This window comes from Stenella coeruleoalba, assembly GCF_951394435.1.
Source record: "Stenella coeruleoalba genome assembly, chromosome: 10".
Classification (NCBI taxonomy): Eukaryota; Metazoa; Chordata; class Mammalia; order Artiodactyla; family Delphinidae; genus Stenella; species Stenella coeruleoalba.
Window position 1 is genome coordinate 8,399,515 of NC_137156.1, and position 20,253 is coordinate 8,419,767.

At 41.5% G+C, this 20,253-nt stretch overlaps 1 protein-coding gene across 1 annotated transcript in view; it reads right to left on the bottom strand.

Moving 5' to 3' along the window:
• The window catches only part of NEDD9 (neural precursor cell expressed, developmentally down-regulated 9), a 295,481-nt gene that overhangs the window by 208,861 nt on the left and 66,367 nt on the right, over window positions 1-20,253 (bottom strand). The gene's annotated exons all lie outside the window — the stretch shown is intronic.

The window sequence follows — 20,253 nt, forward strand, 5'->3', positions numbered from 1 at the left end:
CATTTTTTCCTTTTTATTACATAATAAAATAAAATGAGCTGTCTCCCAGTGCCTCCTCTTAGAAGCATTCCTCAGCTGAAATGTCTTTTTTCTGCTTCCATCTTCACGTTTACCTTCCTATGAGCCCCTTCCTTTTTTTTTTCATATGCCCTACTTTTGTAACCTAAAGACATTGATAGAAATTTAAGTTCTTTCCACCATTCATTTAGTATTTCAGTTGTCCCCATTTTTAACCCATGAGCTCATTCTTATGATCCATCAGATTTCCTACATTTCAGCCCTCTGTCCTTTTTCTAATGAACAAGTGGAGGACTGACACTTTATATGGCATTGCAAGGGGAGGATTAAGCCACTGGTAGTTACAGAGATCTGGCTTAGTGATAAGAGATCTGCCAATGATTAGAAGACTTCACCTACTTGGTCTTAAGATGGAATTAGTCCAGATGGTGCCAATGGGAATTAAGGGACTGTATGGTCCCGGAGCAAACACAATGCCTGTCTTTTGGATGCTCTTAATCTCAGAGGTAAATGAGGGAAATAGGGCTTTCTGAGGTCTTGGCCACACATTCCCCGGTGATTATAGTACCAAATACTCATGATTCAAAGTGACTGGTTATCAGATACTAGACACATCTTCTAAATCATGAAAGGATTGAAAGGTCTGCTTGATGGTCCCATGTTACTAAAATTAATGAGTTTTAAAGTCATTTATTATATTTCTGAAGCTGCATCTACAGAGGTATTCAATAATCTTGGTCATATATATCACTGGAAGGAAAGACAAATTTAATTCTTCAAGAAAGCATGACATGGATATAGAAATGTTTCCTTAGTGTGTCCTGTTTACTTTGCTTACAGAACCTCTACTGTGTATGTCCTGGACAAACTTCATGAACTCTATGCAAACAGGCATACTTATAGTGCTTCCTTCTTTATGTTTCTAGCAACCTAGAATTTGACATCACAATTAAAGTACATTCTTAGTATATGTATTGCTTTCAGGGGCTAGGAAAATCCAGAGGCCCTCTGTACTCACATGATCTTGCCCTTTAAATTATTCCCTAAAAAATTGTCTGATGACAGAAACAATCAATTTCCAGTCTTCATGTGTAAGCTCAAATCTCTGATAAAATACACATTGTCTGATTGAAACATTCTTTATATTGTTATCATTCATTTCGACTTTAATGTAAAAGAAGACCCTGAGAAGTTGTGACTTAGAGTGGAGGGGAGAGCTACTGGGTGCTATTGGGTGATAATGAGGAAAGATTCGCTGAGTGTGGAAATCAATCAATCCTGACTTTGCTTAATTCAACAGTTGTGCATGAGATGAACTTGCTCTCAGTCAGGAAACTAGCGCAATTCCTCCAAAAGGAGGAGCTTCCAAACTTTTTTGTAACTAGGAATGGAATCTAAGGCCAGCTCCCATCTCTGGAGGCCCCATCCATGGGCATCACCGTCTATGTCAATGTGGGCAAATCAAAATGACTTCTTTTCAGAAATCTTAGGCATTTATATCCATCACACATTCTTTATGGCTAACTAACTTTCTTGCTTCTGATTACAGATTTGACTCTTGAAAAGGAGTGATGCAAAAACTTCCTGTCAAGTCATAGAGTTTGCACGTACAGTTTTCTTTTCTTGAGATGTCTTTGTCTGGTTTTGCTAACAGGATACTACTAGCTTTAGTATAATGAGTTGGAAAGTGTCCCCTTTTTTTTTCTTTTTTGGGAAAGCTTATGAAGGATTGGTATTTTTCTTTAAACGTTTGATAGAACGCACCAGTGATACCATTGGACCTGGGCTTTTCCTTCTGGAAAGTTCTTTGATTACTACATTGTAGAGAAAAAGAAAGTAGATTAGTGGTTTTCTGATGACCACCTGGTAGTGGTTGATTTCCTAGTAACTGCTGAGGGGCTGAGGGTTTCTTTTTCGAGGGTGACGAAAATATTCTAAAATTAGTTTGTGGTTATGGTTGCACAACTATGTGAATATACTAAAAACACTGGATTGTTCACTCTGAGTGAGTGAACTCTATGGTATGTGCTAAAATAGCTTTTAAAATTGTTGATATTTTATTAAATTAATCAACATGTTTTGTTAATATTATGTTTATCACCATTTCTTGTATCCCATGCCCTCCCTCTGGGTCCACTTTTTTTTTAAACTTAAATATATTCTCTAATATTTGTGCTCATAAGCATCAATTGGTGGTAAACTCTCTTGCTCTTTCTTTATGAATCTAACAACACCTTTATTTCTCTTCTTTTTGTTTTTTTTTAATGATAGTTTGTCTGGGTATGAAAGTCTAGACTTAGATAATTTCACTTAGTATTTTGAGGATATTATTCTTTTATCGCCTCGTATCTACTCTTGCTGTCAATTTGTCAGTCCTTTGTAAGTAATCTGTCTTTTTACTCTAGTCATTTTAAAGATTTTTTTCCCCTCCCTTTGTTCTCAATGATTTGTAGTCTCACTACATTTGTTACCTTGTAGTAATTAATATTTATTTATCCCTCTGGGCCCTTAGATTTAATTTTGAATCTGAGGACTCATGTCTTTTTTCAGTTCTGTAAAAACATTAGCAAATCTCTCTTCAAATATTGCTTTTCTACCTTTCTGGGAAATTCTATTAAATAAATTAGACATTTCCATTTATCCTCTAAGACCTTTAACTGTTTTGTCATATTTTCCTTTCTTTATCTTTTTGTGATGCAGTCTAGTAAAACCCTCAGGGCTATCTTCCAATTCCCTGGTTCTGTACTGTCTAGTTGTTTATCAAAATGTTTTTCAATAAATACTTTTCTCATGTCTAAATTTTTTACATTGTTTCTTTTAGATCTACCTATTTTGTTTAATTTCTTCCTGATTTTGCTTGCCAATTAGGTGTTCTATTTTTAGTGGATGTTATTCTTTCACTTATCTCCTTTATCATCCTGAAAGTCTCTGTCAGGCTATTCTTGTACTTTAATTTTGTTGGGCTAAATGTACACCCTTTTTTATATTGATTTATATTGGCTATGTCTTAGCATTCTTTTCTTTGTTTTTGGTATCATGGTTTCTAGGCTCATTTTGAGAAGGAATTAAGTTTTCTTTTTGTTGTTTTCCTTCTCTGTTTATCCCTCTCTCTCTAGTTTTTACAATTGCCTCCATTTGGCTTCTTGGGGCTTGCTGACCAAACAAGTCTTATGTTAACAGGTTTGGAGCTCACATACCTTAAGGATTATGGCCTCAAGGATTAAGGTTTATGGCCAATCTGGTCATAGAGCCAGAAGTTAGCTCCTTTTGGTTCCTGGAAATGAGGCTGTTTTTATGTCTTACCAATTCAAAGAGGCAATATTCCCAGGCAACAATTAGCAGAGCTTTTCTCAACCTTTATTATTACTACTAATAATACTACTGGGGTTTTTATGTTTTTTTTTTTAATAAGGGGAAATTCCATCCCAGTCTCCAGCTTGAGTCCTGTTGCCACTTCATACTGAGTAATTTTAATTACTGTAATCTCAGATGAACAAAACTCCCAGATATCTTTGCTTGCTTCCTGCCCCAGAAGCAGGCCCAGATCTTTGTGCCATATGCTACTGATTGCTTTGCTTTGCTGGTACGCATACCTAGTCCATGTAGGTGCTTATTGTGTTTTGAACCTACTTATGTCATTTTACTTTTTTATTTATACTTCACCTATCATTGTACTTATTTGAAGGGGGGATTGAGTATAAAAAGCATATACTTACTAATATAATCTTAATACCTGCTTAGGGTGATTCTTGCTTAAATACAATTTCCAAATTGCTTTAAAAATAATTTGAGCCCAACTGAAATAAACACTTTCTTAATGCTTTCTTAAACTTTAGAGCAGTGTTGTCCAATAGCAATGAAATGCAAGCCACATATATACTTTTACATTCTCTAGCAGCTACAGTAAAAATATTTTTAAAAAACAGGTGAAATGAACTCTCATAATATATTTTAGTTAACCCAATATATCCAACATATTATCATTTTAAAATAAAATCAATATGAAATTATTAATGAGATATCGTTATTCTTCTTTTCACACTAATTCTATGCAATCTAGCATGTCTTTTGTACTAACGGCATATCTCAATTCAGAAGAGCCATGTTTCTATTGCTCAACAGCCACATGTGGCTCGTGGCTTCCATATTGGATGGTGCAAATTTATAGTATTTATAAAATAATAGTAAATCTAATCACCACCATCACCAGTTTGGACTTTTTAAACTTCTTTTGTTCCAAGAATTTCATTAAGTAATTAAGACACACAGAGCAAACTTTAGACGGTCGCAAAAGCTGTATGGTCCTCTATATTATACTTGTCATCACAATGCTAGTATATTTGGAGAACTTTCCTTAGCTGCTTTTTCTAAACTCAGGAAAGATAGTGAAAGTCTTGTGTGTACAAATTTACGACAGAAATAAGACCATTTAGGCTTTCAATCTTGAAACACTGGTTTCTGAAAAATCAAAGTTTTTGGTTTTTTTCTGAGTGACAGGAAATGAGATATATAGGGTTTGAAATGGTCATTACGTTAATTACTTAATGAATTAATTAAGAAGTTAAACTCCATTTACTACTGAAAAGCATTTGAAGGTGCTAGTAAGAATTAGAAAGGTGTCAGAAGTGTAAAGTATGATGGAGTTTTATGAGTTTATATGGATTTTCTTTCAGTTAGGATTAATTTTCATTTCCCCCTAGACATAGGATATTTGGTTTTTCTGAGTGTTCTAACAATGATTTTGAAAGGCTGTTTACAGTCTAACATCTCAGGTATCTCAGACACCTAGGTAGATCTGTTGGGTGCAAAAACTCCTTGCCCCTGTGCGGTATTAACAAACCTTGTTACTTCCGGGGAAAGTAATCCTTTCAAAATACTTGGTTACATTGTTAAATCACTTGTTTTCTAAACCATGGGACTACTTTCTCTCAAGATCTCGAAATCACACTCCTTTATAAAATTGTTTATTTCTACAGCTTAGAAACATTGATAGCTCATCAACCTCTTGATTTTATGGCCAATCTTTAGACATGCTAATTTGTCACATATTTTGAAACCCCTTCCTTCATGGGGAGTGGTTTTCCCCAGTAATTCCCAATCATGTTATATTTAATGAGAACAATACCAGTAATCACATTGGTACATAGCCCTTTTCTCTTTGGAATCTCTAAATGGTTTCCAGATCGGTGAGGGGTTGGTTTTCAAAAGCTCCTTGTGAAGAAAGAAGGGGAGGGGATTAGTTCCTAATCAAGGTAGTGGCGATGAGGCTCCGGACAAAACTGCATCGTTACCCATGTTGTTCAGTCCATCTGTGCTGTAACACTTCCATCCGGACTGAATGTTCCAATGAGCTGAGATGCACCTATTGGGCAGGGACTCTTCTTATGCTGGCTGGGGAACCATCATGCTGTCATCACAGCTGGATATGACAGGTTCCAGGAACTCAGAAATGGTTCTTGACATGATGGGAAACATATTTCTGCCTGAGCACCAGGAATGCGTCATTTCCTATGTAAGGAGTAATAGTACTGCTGCACCCCCAGCTCTTTCTATCTCCGTTGCCATGGCTTATCGTTCCCTATGGCACTTATCACCACATAACATGTTACATACTTGTTAATTTTCTGCCTCTACCCACTAGCATGTAACCTCCATGAAATCCCTAGCTTTGTTTTGTTCACAGGTGTGTTTCCTGCCTCAGGCACTTAGCAGGAGCCCAGTAAAGCTTTATTGAATGGAAGAATGAATTTACGCGCAAGAATCCTGCCTTCTTTCAAACAGTGAAGTGGAGCTAGGGAAGCCTAGATTGAGATCCCAGCGCTCTGGTTTGTGAACTGTGAGAGCTCCAGCAAGTTCTCTGGCTTTCAGGTGTCTCAGGTATGAAATGAGCAATAATATGTACCTTATAGGTCAACGGAGGGTTAGATGATGTCAAATGCTCAGGCAAGCTCAGGACCTGGCCTGCAGTAAGCACTCAACAGAGGACGGCTATCTGGAAAAAATGCACCACTATTCCAGTGGTTTTTCACCCAGAAAGTTGTTAGCACTCAGAACCAGTTGTTAGAATTCAGAACCTTCACTTCAACCACAGAGGTTTAAACCTCAGGGCTAAGTCACATTCCTTCAAGGATCTGGGCAAAGACCTGGGCCTGTCACGGGTTCCAGAGTCTTTAAGGCAGCAGAATGTGCTTAGGGGTTTTCCAGCAAATTTCAACACAGTCTTCAGGAATACCCTGCTCTGTGCACTGGGGCCATCGGCCGGCTTTGCACCCCAGCCCAGTGGGGACAGCGCTCGTGATACCCCACAGCACGTAGCTTTCAACAAACAGAAGTAAAAATTTGGTTCAGCCCCCTCTGGCTGGGGGTTATCAAGCTGGCTTTGCTAAAGGGTGCTTTGTCCTTATTTGGACGGGGTGAGAAGTGGTGACGGGAGGCAAGAAAGTCTGGGGTGGGGTCCCTCCTAGACTCCTGATTACCAGCCCTAGCTGGTAGCTAGTGCTGAAACAGCAGCGTCAGTGTGGCGACAGCTGACTCACAGCCCAAACCCTCATCTTTGGAAAGAGAGATACCTGGGCGGTCCTGCTTCTCTTCCTGGGCCCTCCTGGAGGAGGCATACCTCTGAAAGCAAGTGAGTGTTAAGTGCATAATCTTATCTGCTTCTCAAAGCACAGAAGGAATACTTTACCAATCATTTGAAATAACTGGCATTGCAAAAATGCAATATTAAGCTGATAAGCATTCCTGAAAGCTCCAGGAGTGGGTAGATGTAGGCTCACTTCAACCAAGCTAATAATACAGTGTAATGAGTGAGACAGAGATGTGAAAAGCCACTTTGGAGCTGTTGGCACTTTGACGCATGTGAGCTATTGTTATCATTACTAATACACAGACTATATGTTTCAGATGAAGAAAAGGGAGGTAAAAGGATTTAAGAAAGAGTGTGCAAATAAAGATTTCTATTAAAACACGTATGTGCATGCATGCGTGTGCTGGTACACATGCACATGCACACACGTGCACATACACTGTCTTTGCAAGGTACTCATTCTCTCTGACTTCTGGGCAGAGAGTGGTCACGCGGAGCCCCGACACTGTGCCCACTCCCAGCTCCCACCTCAGCTGACTCCCCGCAGGAATGCTAGGAATGCCCTCCCTCCCCCTCCCTGCCCCCCATGCCATCCACCAAAATCATGGGCTCCAATCCCAGAGCCTGGAGAATTCTTCCCTAGGCCTTTCAAGGTGATCCACGTTCTACTTTCTCTAAATGTCTGTCACATGTCTGTGTTGTCCCGTTTCTGTAATTGGAAATTTGTTTTTGTAACTGGAAGAGTGGAATAAACCAATCCCTTCACTCCCTTCCCCACACTGCCGACCACCTCGAACAAGGCAGGGGCTACGCGGTGCGCTTCTTTCACACTCCCTCTTCCTCTGAGAGAGGCCTCCCTAGGACAGGGAGGTGACCCAACGGACAGAAAAGTAGCATTTCAGAGCTTCTGCAGGGCTTCCTGCAGTCGTCTATGATTAGTGGGTCCTGACTTATCTGGCGTTTCTTAAGCAGGGGTCAGCGTTCCAAGGGCAGCCTGGAGTCCCTCTGAGGGTGAGCGGAGCCGGGGGGGGGGGCGACGACACTTGACATTTTTCAGTATATTGATATAAACTATGAATTTCACAGGCTAGAATTACACTGTATTAGTGTGGAATGGGTTATGCTGTATTCAAAAAACATGCTTGTTCCTGGATATTGAAGTACATCCCCTGATGTTAAAAAGTACTGGTTATTTTTGGAGGTGGTGAGTGTGCATGGTGTGTGTGTAATCAGCAAGCCCTCCTTCAGTGGCCCACTCTGGAGACCCCCAAGGAGACTGTACTTCAAAGCCCCTCCCAGATCCCATGCAGTCAAAAAATTCATTGAGCACCTACTCTGTGCCAAGTAATGTTCTATGTAAATGAACCAGTTCCCACCCCCCGGGAGGTCACAGCCTGCCAGGAGGCCAGAGAAGACAAAGGCAGAGGGTACACAGAGCAGTGGCAGGGGGAGGCTGATAGCCCAATTTAGATGAGTAAGATGATTAAACACTGATGTGAAGTGAATTCTAGAAAGAATTCCTCTCTCCTGGAGTAGAAACAATTTCCTGTAATTCTTTTATGTAGAAATCTAATCTCATGAGGGTTTTTTTTTTTTTTTGGTCCCTTTCCTGACTAATTTGTTTTTCTGGTGTGTGTGTGTGTGTGTGTGTGTGTGTAACTGTCACTGAGATTGCCATACACAGGGCCATGGCTTAGCCTGAACCCCATGTCACTTTTACTCTTCCTTAAACCCTTTCAGTGCCCCCCACATCACTATACACACCACACACACACACCACAAGACACCACACACACTACATACACACCACATACCACGTACACCACACACACACACCCCTTTGTGTTGGGATGTCCTAAAATGCAGTGACCTGGGCTTACCAGGTGCCTTTCAGTCTTCCATCGCATAACATGGCCGTGGGAAGAGGGGACACTGGGCAGGTCTTTCTCCCCCTAAGACAGTTTATGGCTAAGAGCAGCCTCCTGGGAGTTTCTGGGATCTGTTCTTATTCCTATTCATACCTTTACGTCAAAATTGACTAGGAACATAATAATCCTTATGACTTGCTTGAAAGGACATAGGAAGTCAGGTGTTTTTTTTTTGATTTGCTTTTTCTAAAAGGGTAAAATTAAGGCAGGAAGGAGCAGAGCATCACTCCACTGGGCTCGGCTGGGATGGGCTGTCTGTGTATCTTTCCCACTTTATCCACGGTTCACCTTCCTCAACTACATGGGGAGTCAACTCGGAGGTGATTTCAGATGCCCTCCTCACCCACACGCTTAACCCATCCTTCTCAGGCTGTTCTCCCACTGCCCGGCCTCTGCACTTCAGTCATTTCCCCTCCTGAAAATGCTTTGGGCCTCCCAGTCTCCTGGCTTGACTCACCCTTGCCCCCTGACCTGAAAGAGTAACCTCTTCCTGTCATCCCCCCATCCCCTGCATTGAGTCCTACCCCTTCCTGAAAGCATTGCTGAAATTCCACCTTCTTCATGAAGCCTGCCCGGAATCAACTGAGCCAGGACAGCTCACTTCTCAACTTGGAGAGGATTCTCTGTGCTCAAGTGGTGCTGATCTCATTCATTTATTTGACAAATATTTGTTAAACAGCTAGTATGCACTAAATAAACATCACGCTCCTTCTGGGAGATACAGCGATGGATGAAACACAAAGCTTTCTGTCCTATTGTTGGTGCCCAGACTGCTTGTAGTTCTTTGTACAGGAAGACTGGGTGTAACACTTCCTTGTACCTCCCAGAAGGTAGTAAGAATTCAGTCGAATTTACTGAACTGATTAACCAATGAAGTCCTTCTTTCTTTCGTGCAATGCCGTACAGAGTTTGAGTCAACACTGTAAATAACCCTTCTGAATAACCAAAGCTGAGTGTGGAAAGAAGAGGAATACACTTCACTCTTATTAAAAACAGCGTGTGATTGTTTTCTGTAACAAATGTAGAATTCCGGTTTTATCAAACATATCTCAGAGAAACACCCCAGCCCCCAAGACAGACAGCGGTTGTAAACATCTCCCCTTCCTGCTCAGAGACTGGAATTCCAGAGCCTGACCTGTGAAATACCAGTTCTCTTCTCCCTCCCCAGGATGTAAGCTAAGCCCCGAGGGTATTTGCGTGTTTAGACCCTCTCTGGGTGATGCCTACCACAGGGCTGGGAGTTAGCTCAGCCCACAGACCACTAGCAGAGGGGTTGAAAAAAGACAGACGGGACAGAAAGGAACACAGTTGCTCAGTGACCCACAGTCTGGATCCTGGAAGCCTCATTATGGTTAGACACATTGCTTCACTATTGACATTGTTCTCTGATACATACATTCTCATGTGTACACTGTGTCTTTTCCTAACCAGTTCCTCCTTCCCACCAACACCAACATACTAAAAGATGGCAAATGGCACGTATACTGGCATTCTTCTACAGCTTAAGGCCCAGTCAAGACTCCTGATGCCTTAAAAGAAAAACAAATGACATCAGCTATTTCCTTCCTGATAACTCCACTACTTTAAAGCAACACTGAAGTTTTGTTTATAAAAATACACTGGTGATTACATAACCAATGAGATCTATATTCTCACCATATTTTGTTTATTACAGACTCAATTAAAAATTTCAGCCCTCATGTCATCTTCCTTAAGCTTTGTGGTTTACTTGACAATCTGGTGAAACTTCACACTTACCTGAGGGTTGGCTGTGCACTTTAAGGTGTCAGAGCATGAGGAGCTCTATGCTGAGGTGAAGGAGGCTAAATGCAGTAGGCTTCCTGTCTTAAATTAGCCATTAGGTCATAGGCTTCTGGGGGACCCCATGACATCAGGTGACCAGAGTGGTGGAGCAACAGGAGTCCACGAATCACATGATGGCTGGAGAGGAAACTGAACAATTCTCCTGTCTAGTTGAGATTGTTAACGCCCAGGCTGGGGAAGAGCTGTGTCACCCTTCTGTGGCCCTGAGCTGGGCAAACCTGTGGGTTTCTGGAGAAGTCTCTGTTTGTATGGCTAAATAATAAAAGACTGTCTTAGATGGGCCTATGCTTATACTGAGTGATGAACCATTATTAGAGTCCTGCTAACTGATGATACTTTTTTTTTTTTTTTTTTTGCGGTACGCGGGCCTCTCACTGTTGCGGCCTCTCCTGTTGCGGAGCACAGGCTCCGGACGCGCAGGCTCAGCGGCCATGGCTCACAGGCCCAGCCGCTCCACGGCATGTGGGATCTTCCTGGACCAGGGCATGAACCCGTGTCCGCTGCATCGGCAGGCGGACTCTCAACCACTGCGCCACCAGGGAAGCCCCCGATCATATTTTTGACTGACTAAAGAGGAGTCTTATGGTTTTCAGCAATCAAGTCCATGCGCGTTGGGAGTGGGCCAGAAGAACTTGTCAGTCAGTTCTTCTTCACCGTGCATTCCTTTCTCCTCTTAATATCAGCAAAAGCTATGCTATGAACTAAATGTGTGCCTCCAAATTTATACGTTGAATCTCTGATCCCCAAAGAGATGGTATTTGGAGGTGGGGTCTTAAGAGGTAGTGAGGTTTGGATGAGGTCCTGAGGGTGGAGCTCCCATGATGGGATTAGTGCCCTTACAAGAAGAGACAACTTCTCCATCACATGAGGACACAGCAAGATGGCAGCCATCTGCAAGCCAGGAAGAGAGCCCCACTAGACACCAAATATGCCAGCAACTTGATCTTGAACTTCCTAGCCTCCAGAACTGTGAGAAATAAATGTCTATTGCCTAAGCTGCCCAGTCTATGGTATTTTGTTATAGCAACCCAAGCTGACCAAGACAAGCTGTTTGTACTTGTTGAAAAGAAAATTGCTCACACCCAACTCTTTTAAGCATACTACCCTCTTTTCTCTTTATTCACCTAATAATTGTAGTATTTAATTAGCATCTTTTTATGTACTCTCCTTTATCTTTTTATCTGTCCCAATATCCTTTTGCACCTCACTGCTTATCTTTTCTGCTTTTACATAATTACCTGGATAAATCCTAGTGCATGTATGTCAAGACTCCTCTCAGGTGTCCCCTCTGCCATGAAGCCTTCCCTGCTCTCTTCTCCTTCAACCCAGCCTGGATTCAGCACTCCTATAGCACACCGTGGTGGCTCCTACCAAAATCTCTATTCCTCTGTGTTTTACTCTCTAATGTCCTTCACTAGACTGAGTTTCTCATTGAAGGCAAGAGTGTGTGCTGAGTTCCAGGAGCAGAGCCTAGAGCAATAGGCATAGAAAATGCTTATTGAGTGAAAGATGTTTTTCAGTGAAATCCTTGGAACAGAGAGTTAAATCGTTGATACAAATTAGGGTCAGTGTGCAGGGAAGGACATGGGGGAGATACGCTGGGCAAAGACTAGGGAGCCTCCTGGGGTTAGGTAGGAACTTTCAAGTCAAAATGGGGCCTCAAATGTTGCTGAAATTGTTGAGACAAAAGCAGTGAAGTAACAGAGGAGTCTGTAATGGAACCGGTTGTAGAAGCCCATAATGCGGTATCTCAGGAAGTGATGAAGTTCAGTATGGAGGGTCAGAGACTCTAGAATTTTTACCCATTTGAACAACTGTCATGGGTTAAATTGCTCAAAAGATGTTGAAGTCCTAACCCCTAGTACCTGTGAATGTGACCTTATTTGGAAATAGGGTCTTTGCAGATGATCAAGTTAAGATGAGGTCACTAGGTTGGGCCCTAATCCAATATGAATGGTGTCCTTATAAAAAGGGAAAATTTGGACACAGAGACAGAAACACATGAAGGGAGATGATGTGAAGACATGGGAGAATGCTGTCAATAAGCCAAGGAATGCCTGGGGCTGCCAGAGGCAGGAGAAAATAATGGAACAGATTCTTCCTCCCAGCCCTCAGGAGGAACCAACCCTTCAGACACCTTGATCTCAGTGTTCCAGCCTCCAGAACTGTGAGGAAATAAATTTCTGTCTTTTAAGCCACCCTGTTTGTGGTACTTTGTTAACCGACAGCCCTAGGAAATTAGTATAAAGTTCTGCACCAGACTCTGAATTGGGGTAATTTATCCTGGAATCTCTAGCACCTGGCATATTCACGAGATGTTTGCAGAAATCTGAGGATTAATTCACCGTGACAGAGGCTTGAAGTGCCTCTAAGGCAAGCTTTCCTCAGACTTTAAGTTGGAGGACAAGAGGCTAAAAAGGGTAGAAAAATGAGAGGCTGGAATTTGTACACACCAGAATTTTGCCCAAGCTTTTACTGTCACCACCCACCCTCCACCCCCAAATCATGACACCTTCTCAATACAGAGACCCCAGCAGGACTCCAAGATCCAAGAAGGCTGTTTGTGTTTAGAGCCATCACTAACGAGGATGACAGAGAACACGATGTCCTCACCCTGGGTCCTGCCCCCATTCCTACCCTGGGGTTTAGCTACCCCACAATTGCATAGGAAACTCTTGTTTCTTATTATTTAAAGGTTAACTTGAAATTCATTTCTGATGAGAAAAGTAAGAAAACTCTGGAAAGCTGTGCTTGAGTAAATGTTTTACCTTAGGTTAGCTTCCAATTCCAGAAACTTTGAAAACTATAAAGCTGGAGTGATGGATTTATGTGGTTCCCTGACCAATACAGATATTTGTAATAATAATAATAATAGAGCAAAAGATAGCACAACCTCAGAATTTTTTCCCTTTACTCAGCTGAAAATTAAACCAGACAGGCAATTACCAAGGTTTTGCCATAATATATAATATGTATACACCGCATTTATGGCATATTTCATATTACATGGTTATTATTCTGCATTTTCATCCAATCATCTTATTTTTATGTGGTGAATGACTACAAGCTAAAAGTCAAGTGAGAAAGGCACTGGTGGAGAAATAAAACACAGACTCAGTAAAATAGGGCCCATTAAAGAATGTGACCACCATTACAATGGACCACAATTGGGGGTGTTGGCAATGAACTCTTGAAGACTGGGAAAATACTAAGGTACTAAGGTGAGAAGCACCATCTCTAATACCATTTTTACTGCTCCAGTTCTGTAATTCATCCTACTATCATACACAATCATTCCTCATTTGTCTTTCTCAAGCATGATGGTTAGATAGCTTTGTGAGTGCTTTTGTAATGTTCTACTCACTTAACTAAAAAAAGAAAAAAAAAATTAAACGAGGAGAGTACCATGTTAAAATAGAATTGACAATGTCTTTAAATATGTTTTTTAGACCCTAGAGAATGCCATTGTATATTCTGACATGTTATTAGAGGAAGACGAAACCGCTCTATTAAATTCTAAAAATAAACTTGGATCCATTTTTATAGCTCATTCAACTGATTTTCTAAGTTATGAGTCATTTGTTTGGTGCTTTTGGTGTTTGATGTCATTTACTTGAAGCTAAGTTGAATCCTATTTTGGGTATGTAAGCAAAGAAATGAAGGATTATAGTAAATTGGCCTGCTATTCAGATTTTAAAAAATGTTTTTCCTAACAGTGTTTGGTCTATCTTTTCTTTTGCCTTCTTTCCTCTTTCTAAACTCCTGAACTTCCTCTGTCTTTTCTTCTGGAGCTAAAGTTTTGTTTCTTTTTGTTTATTTCCTTCTCACTTGCTCTAACTTTTCCCTTTTTTCTTCTGGAGTTAATGTAAACCATCACCACTGGGAAGTCCAGAGTTTTCCATCCTGAGGATAAACGCCACTCAGCAAAGTAGGTCTGAATTACCTACTTGCTCAGCCAAGTAGGTAAAATTCAACTTCTTAATCATATTCGAAAAAGTAGGATTGGTAGAGAGAAGCTCTTTTTTTTCCTCCAATGTAGGAGAAAGTGGTCATGTGAAGTATATTAAAACTGAAGGATGTAGATACCACTTATTGGCACCGTAACTTATATGTAAGTTATCATCTGTTATAATTACATATTGGACCATATATTCTGACTTTGAGAACCAAAAATCAGCATGCATATGTTATGAGCAATTCTTTTCTGACCTACCAAAGAGCAGTAAATGACAAAGCAATCTGTCAAAATATGTAACTTCTTTTCTATAATCACTAGGTAGAGTGAGCTAGTTAAACTCAGGATGTGGGACCATTTATTTCTGCTCTGTAGCTTAACGTCTAGCTCACAGTAAGGCTTCAAAGGTCAAAGTGAATCAAACTAAAGGAGTAAACCCTTGATCAGAATCAAATCTGCAGCTGCCTGTTGGAATAGGCTTTTCTCTTCTTCCCTTGAATTCTGGGGAATCCCTGTAATCTTTGAGTAACTTGATTCAGAGCCTAAGCACTTGATTCTAGTCTTTCATTTTCTTATCACTGACTGTAAACTGAAGAAATTACTGATTCTGTGTTGCCTTAGCAGACACAGCTTGTAAATGCACTGTATAGTGGGGAATTAACAAAACCAACTCAATTCACAGTGGCTGCTGTGATCAGAACAGCTAATGTGGTCAACCAGAATAAATCTTAGAGGGTTGCTTTCCTTTCGCCAGAAACAGAAATGCATTCTTGGGCATAAATCAATGTATGGCTTAAGGCCATCAACTGGATTTCTCAACCGTCTTCTCTGTGGTGTAGTGCACTGTGTTGGAACCCCATAGCTTGAATTCTTGATCCTCAAGGCATGGCCAGGACAGTGAACTCCAGGTCAGTTAGGAATTCCTGGCAGTGCTTAGGCGTCCAGGTAGTCATGTGAGAGGCAGTAGAATTCAAACAGATGTTACACTGGGGTGTCCAATTCTGTGCAGAGTCAAAGTGATCCCCACGTCATGATCCTGTTTGAACACTCATCCCTGTAGGCTATTTGGAGACATTTAGGCTATAATAGAACCACCTATAGCCTAGTTGGATGAAAAGAACATGGCATTTAGAGGCAGCCCAATGTGGCTAAAACTTCTGGCTCCAACATTTACTGTGTGATCTTGGGTAAATTACTTAAACTCTTTGAGCAGCATTAGTTTCCTCATCTACAAATTAGAAAGTATTCCTATATTGTAAGTTGTTGTTTCAGATTAAATGAGATTATACCAAAAGAAGTTCTTACTACAATTCATGGCATACAGCAAATACCAAATAAAAGATAGCCCTTCTTCCTCTCTGCCTGCTCTTCTTATCCTTCATATTTTTCTTCTTCTTATTTTTATTTTGTCTCTGTAACTGGAGCAAATACTCAGCACAGAAGGCTGCAACCATCGTGCACAGAACCAGGTGTGATTCAGGATGCTGGGCCTCCTCCCAGCCTTGTGTGTGTGTGTGTGTGTGTGTGTGTGTGTGCACGCATGTGTAAGAGCAGGGAAAGGGTTTTGGGTGGAGGGAGAAGGTGACAGACTTTTTAAGGCAAAGGTGTTATCTCATACAGCCCAGTGCCTGAATTCCCCACCCACCTCCTTCACAGCTTAGGCTCCTTGAGCCAGAGCGGATGACGTGCTCTTTTGATATGATTGCTAACTCTGCAGGCTCTCCAATCCCCATGTCCTAGGGGGTGTGGAAAGAGAGAGGCGGTATCTTTCTAATGGATGGTTCTGCACCCTCACGAAGACTACTCCCAGGTTGACGGGATTCAGAGGGTTGCTGGCATCCAGTCACCCTTCCCTTCACTCCAGTCGCCTTTTGGTGAAAGCAGGGCTACTCAGAAGCTTTTTCACCAAAACATTATCAAATGTCAGCGTGCACGTGGCCTGAGCTGAATATGGGCTGCTAAAGGCTTGAGTGCTGCCTCTCTTTCATGTTTGCACAGCCGCTGCTGCTCATCGCTGGGCCAGTCCTATAGCCTGCAAAGGACAGGGGCGAATAGTCCAGAGCAAGATTCCACTGAACTGGAATGGAGCCAGGGATGAGCGCACTGAGCCAACCTGTCCAGGCAGGGACCTGAGAGCCCTTTCTTCCTGTGTCCAGCCTCGTTTGCTCTGAAGACAGACGGGGAACATAAAGGCTCTCTTCTGGCTGTGATGAGGCATTCAGGTGATAGAAAAGAAAGCCAGAGAGAAGCTGGGGAAGTGAGACAGGAATTGCTTTTTATTGACTTGTTAGTGACCCACAAGGCACAAGGCCTTTCACTTGGCTCCTTCGTTATCCCAAACATCGGGACAAGGAATAGTCAAGAGGAACACAGTAGGAATCAATGACGTAGAACTTGACAGACAAGAAAATCAGTGTCTTGGGCAAACCAGCTGTCTGTAACTAGATGACCAAACTTAAGGTGTGAGAAAGAGGCGGATAAACACAAAGCCAGAGAAAGAAGGCACCAATCCAGTCATCTATTTATTTAGTTAAGATTATTTACCAAATACCTATTATATGCCAGGCACTGAGCTAAAAGCTAAGGTTATAATAGCAAACAAATCAGATATAGACCCCCCCCTCATGCTTGCAGAATCTGGTGTGGGATCTTACAGCCTAGATAAGTGAACATTCATTTATACAATAATGTTTCAGTTCCTAGTGCTCTGTAACAAATCATCCCCAAATCTAGCAGCTTAAACCAACCACTTTATTATGTTCACGGCTCTGCAGCTTAGGAATTTGAATAGGGTACAGGATTCAATGATGTCTGGGCCTCAGCTGAGAAGACTCATGGTTGAGGGTGACTTAAGGGCTGGGGGCTAGAATTATCTGAAGATGTCTTCACTCACTTGGCTGGCAGTCCTTGCTGAGCTGTCATCTGGGAGCTACTGTCTGGTACACCTACATGAGTTATCTCCACCATGACTATATTAAGGCAGACCGTCTTAAGGGAGACTTCTCACATGGCAACTAGCCTCCCCCAGAGCAAGTGTCTCAACAAAATCAGACTAAAGCTTCAGGGCCTTTTCTGAACCAGCCTTAGAAATCATGGGCCATCACTTCCACCACCTTCTACTGGTTACTAAGGCCAGCCTAGATCCCACGGAAGGAGAATCAGACTCCTCCAACCTCTGTCCCCAACCTCTTGATGAAGGAGAACAAGGTAAGACTGTGTGGGCCACAACAGATACAGTTGTGGCCATCTTGAGAAAATAAATATGCCCAAAATACAGTGAAATAAGCGCTACGGTAGGGAGGACAGGAGAACATATAAAGGGACCTAATCTTGGCTGGTAGCGTTAACCAGTAATTTTTCAAAGGAAGTGCCTACTAAGCTGAAATGGCGGCTCAGTGGAAGTTAGCTAAAGACTGTCTTAGTCCAGGCTGCTAAAACAAATTACCATAGGCTGGGTGGCTTAAACAATAAACATTTATTTCTCACAGTACTGAGGGCTGGAAGTCTAAGGTCAGGGCACCAGCATGATCAGGTTCTGATGAGGGTCTTCTTTCCGGTTTACAGAACTTCTCTTTGGAGCCTCACACAGCAGAGAGAGAGAGAGAGATCTACTCTCTTCCACATCTTATGAGGACACTAATTCCATATGGAAGTTCTACCCTCATAACCTAATCACCTTCCAGAGGCCCTGTCTCCTAATACCATCCACTTGGGGGTTCGGGTTTAAACATATGAATTTGGGAGCGTTCAAACATGCAAAGTCCGAAACAAAGACTATGTGTAAAGCAGTATTTTAAGCAAATAAAAAAGCATGGGCAAAGGCCCAGAGGCTGGTGGGAACGTAGCCATATATGGAACTGAGATCATTTTCACACGGCTACTTTGCAGTGTGTGAGTGTGGTGCCCTGTCACGGAGGACGAGATAGAGGTTTTGGAGGGAAGTTAGCATGTGTATATGTGTGTGTTTCTGGAGGATAAAAAAATGAAGCTGGAGAGGTAAGCAAGGGCCAGATCATGAAGATTCTGGGGAAACATACAAGGGAGTTTGACCAATAGTTACTGGGAAGCGAAAAGAAATGTTGTCTGTATATAGAAAGGTCACTACAGGCAGCATAAAAATGGGAACAGAATTCAAATGCAGACAGCACGTAATTTTCCAAAACCCAGACTCTGGAAAAAATAGGATGTTTATCTTGCCTGTTTGGATGAAAGTGCACGGTGCTTGTCTCCTTTATTATTATTTTAGAAATGTAAATGAGTGGAGTTCCCTGTGTTATACAGTAGGTCCTCTGCTCAGTACTCTGCAATGGCCTACATGGGAAAAGACTCTAAAAAAAGAGTGGATATATGTGTATGTATAACTGAGTCACTTTGCTGTACACCTGAACCTAACACAACATTGTAAATCAACTAACTCCCATAAAATTTTTTTTAAAATGTAAATGGAAAGTCCTCTTCACTATCCCAAAGAAGCATACTGAAGACTCATGGACTCAGAAAACCCCCTCCTCAGCGTATAGCATCTTCATCACACATATAAGACTTTCCTGATTCCTATCAAAAGCAGTACGTGCCTTGGAAAGATCAACCTAAAGCCTAACGTTCAGCATCATTTATTGTTAGTATAATTTTTCATGAACGTGGAGAAAAACTTCTCTCCAAGAGAAAATGTAAATCCGCAGTCAGCCATTTATTCTCTAGAAAGAATCAAACCTTCCTCAGGAAGGGAAGATCGAGTAGGACATGCCATCATTATAAGACATTTTATGACACTGCAGACTACGTGGCAAATGACCATCGATGTGAAACCATTCATTTCCTGCAGTGTGGTTCCCAAGTGTTTGCTCTCTTGGAACAATGATGGGAAATTTCCTAACACAAGAAGGACTATGACGTCAGCTCCACTTACATGTTGCTCTTCCTAGTCTTGGAAAATGTCCCATTATCCTTCATGCATTAGATGGATCTAAAACAAGCAAGTCTAGACAGTGGAAACCATATATAAGATCTATGGTTTCTTTCTCCATTATGTAGTACTGTAGAGTATAAGTCACTCAATAATCTCCCTCTAATTGAAGGAAAACTGGGGAAGTACACAAGGGTATAAAATATATATGTCAGGTAATAAATCTTTGGCTATTTTCCTAGGTAATTAGTAGCTACTTCAAGTCTTTTAAAGAAGTAGCTGTGTCTTGGGCTTCCCTGGTGGTGCAGTGGTTAAGAATCCGCCTGCTAATGCAGGGGACAAGGGTTCGATCCCTGGTCCGGGAAGATCCCACATGCTGCAGAGCAACTAAGCCTGTGCACCGCAACTACTGAAGCCCGTGCGCCTAGAGCCTGTGCTCTGCAACAAGAGAAGCCACGGCAATGAGAAGCCCGCGCACCGCAACGAAGAGTAGCCCCCGCTCGCCACAACTAGAGAAAGCCCGCGCTCAGCAACGAAGACCCAACGCAGCCAAAAATAAATATAAATAAATTTATTAAAAAAATAAAAAAGAAGTAGCTGGGTCTTCAATAAATGGTACTGGGAAAACTGGACAGCCACATGCAAAAGAATGAAAGTGGACCCCTATTTTATACCATACACAAAGTGAACTCACAATGGATTAAAGACATGAATGTAAAACCTGAAACCAGAATTCCTGGAAGAAAACACAAGCAATAAGCTAAGCTCCTTGACATCAGTCTTGGTGATGATTTTTTAGATTTGACATGAAAAGCAAAGGAAATAAAAGTAGAAATACACAAATGGGACTACATCAAACTAAAAAGCTTCTGCAGAGAAAAGAAGCTTGATGAAAAGATTTTTCATCAACAAAATGAAAAGGTAACCTGCTAAATGAGAGAAAATATTTGCAATTCATATATCTAATAAGGGGCTAATATCCAAAATATATAAAGAACTCATACAACTCAATAGCAAAGAAGTCCAAACAAACAAA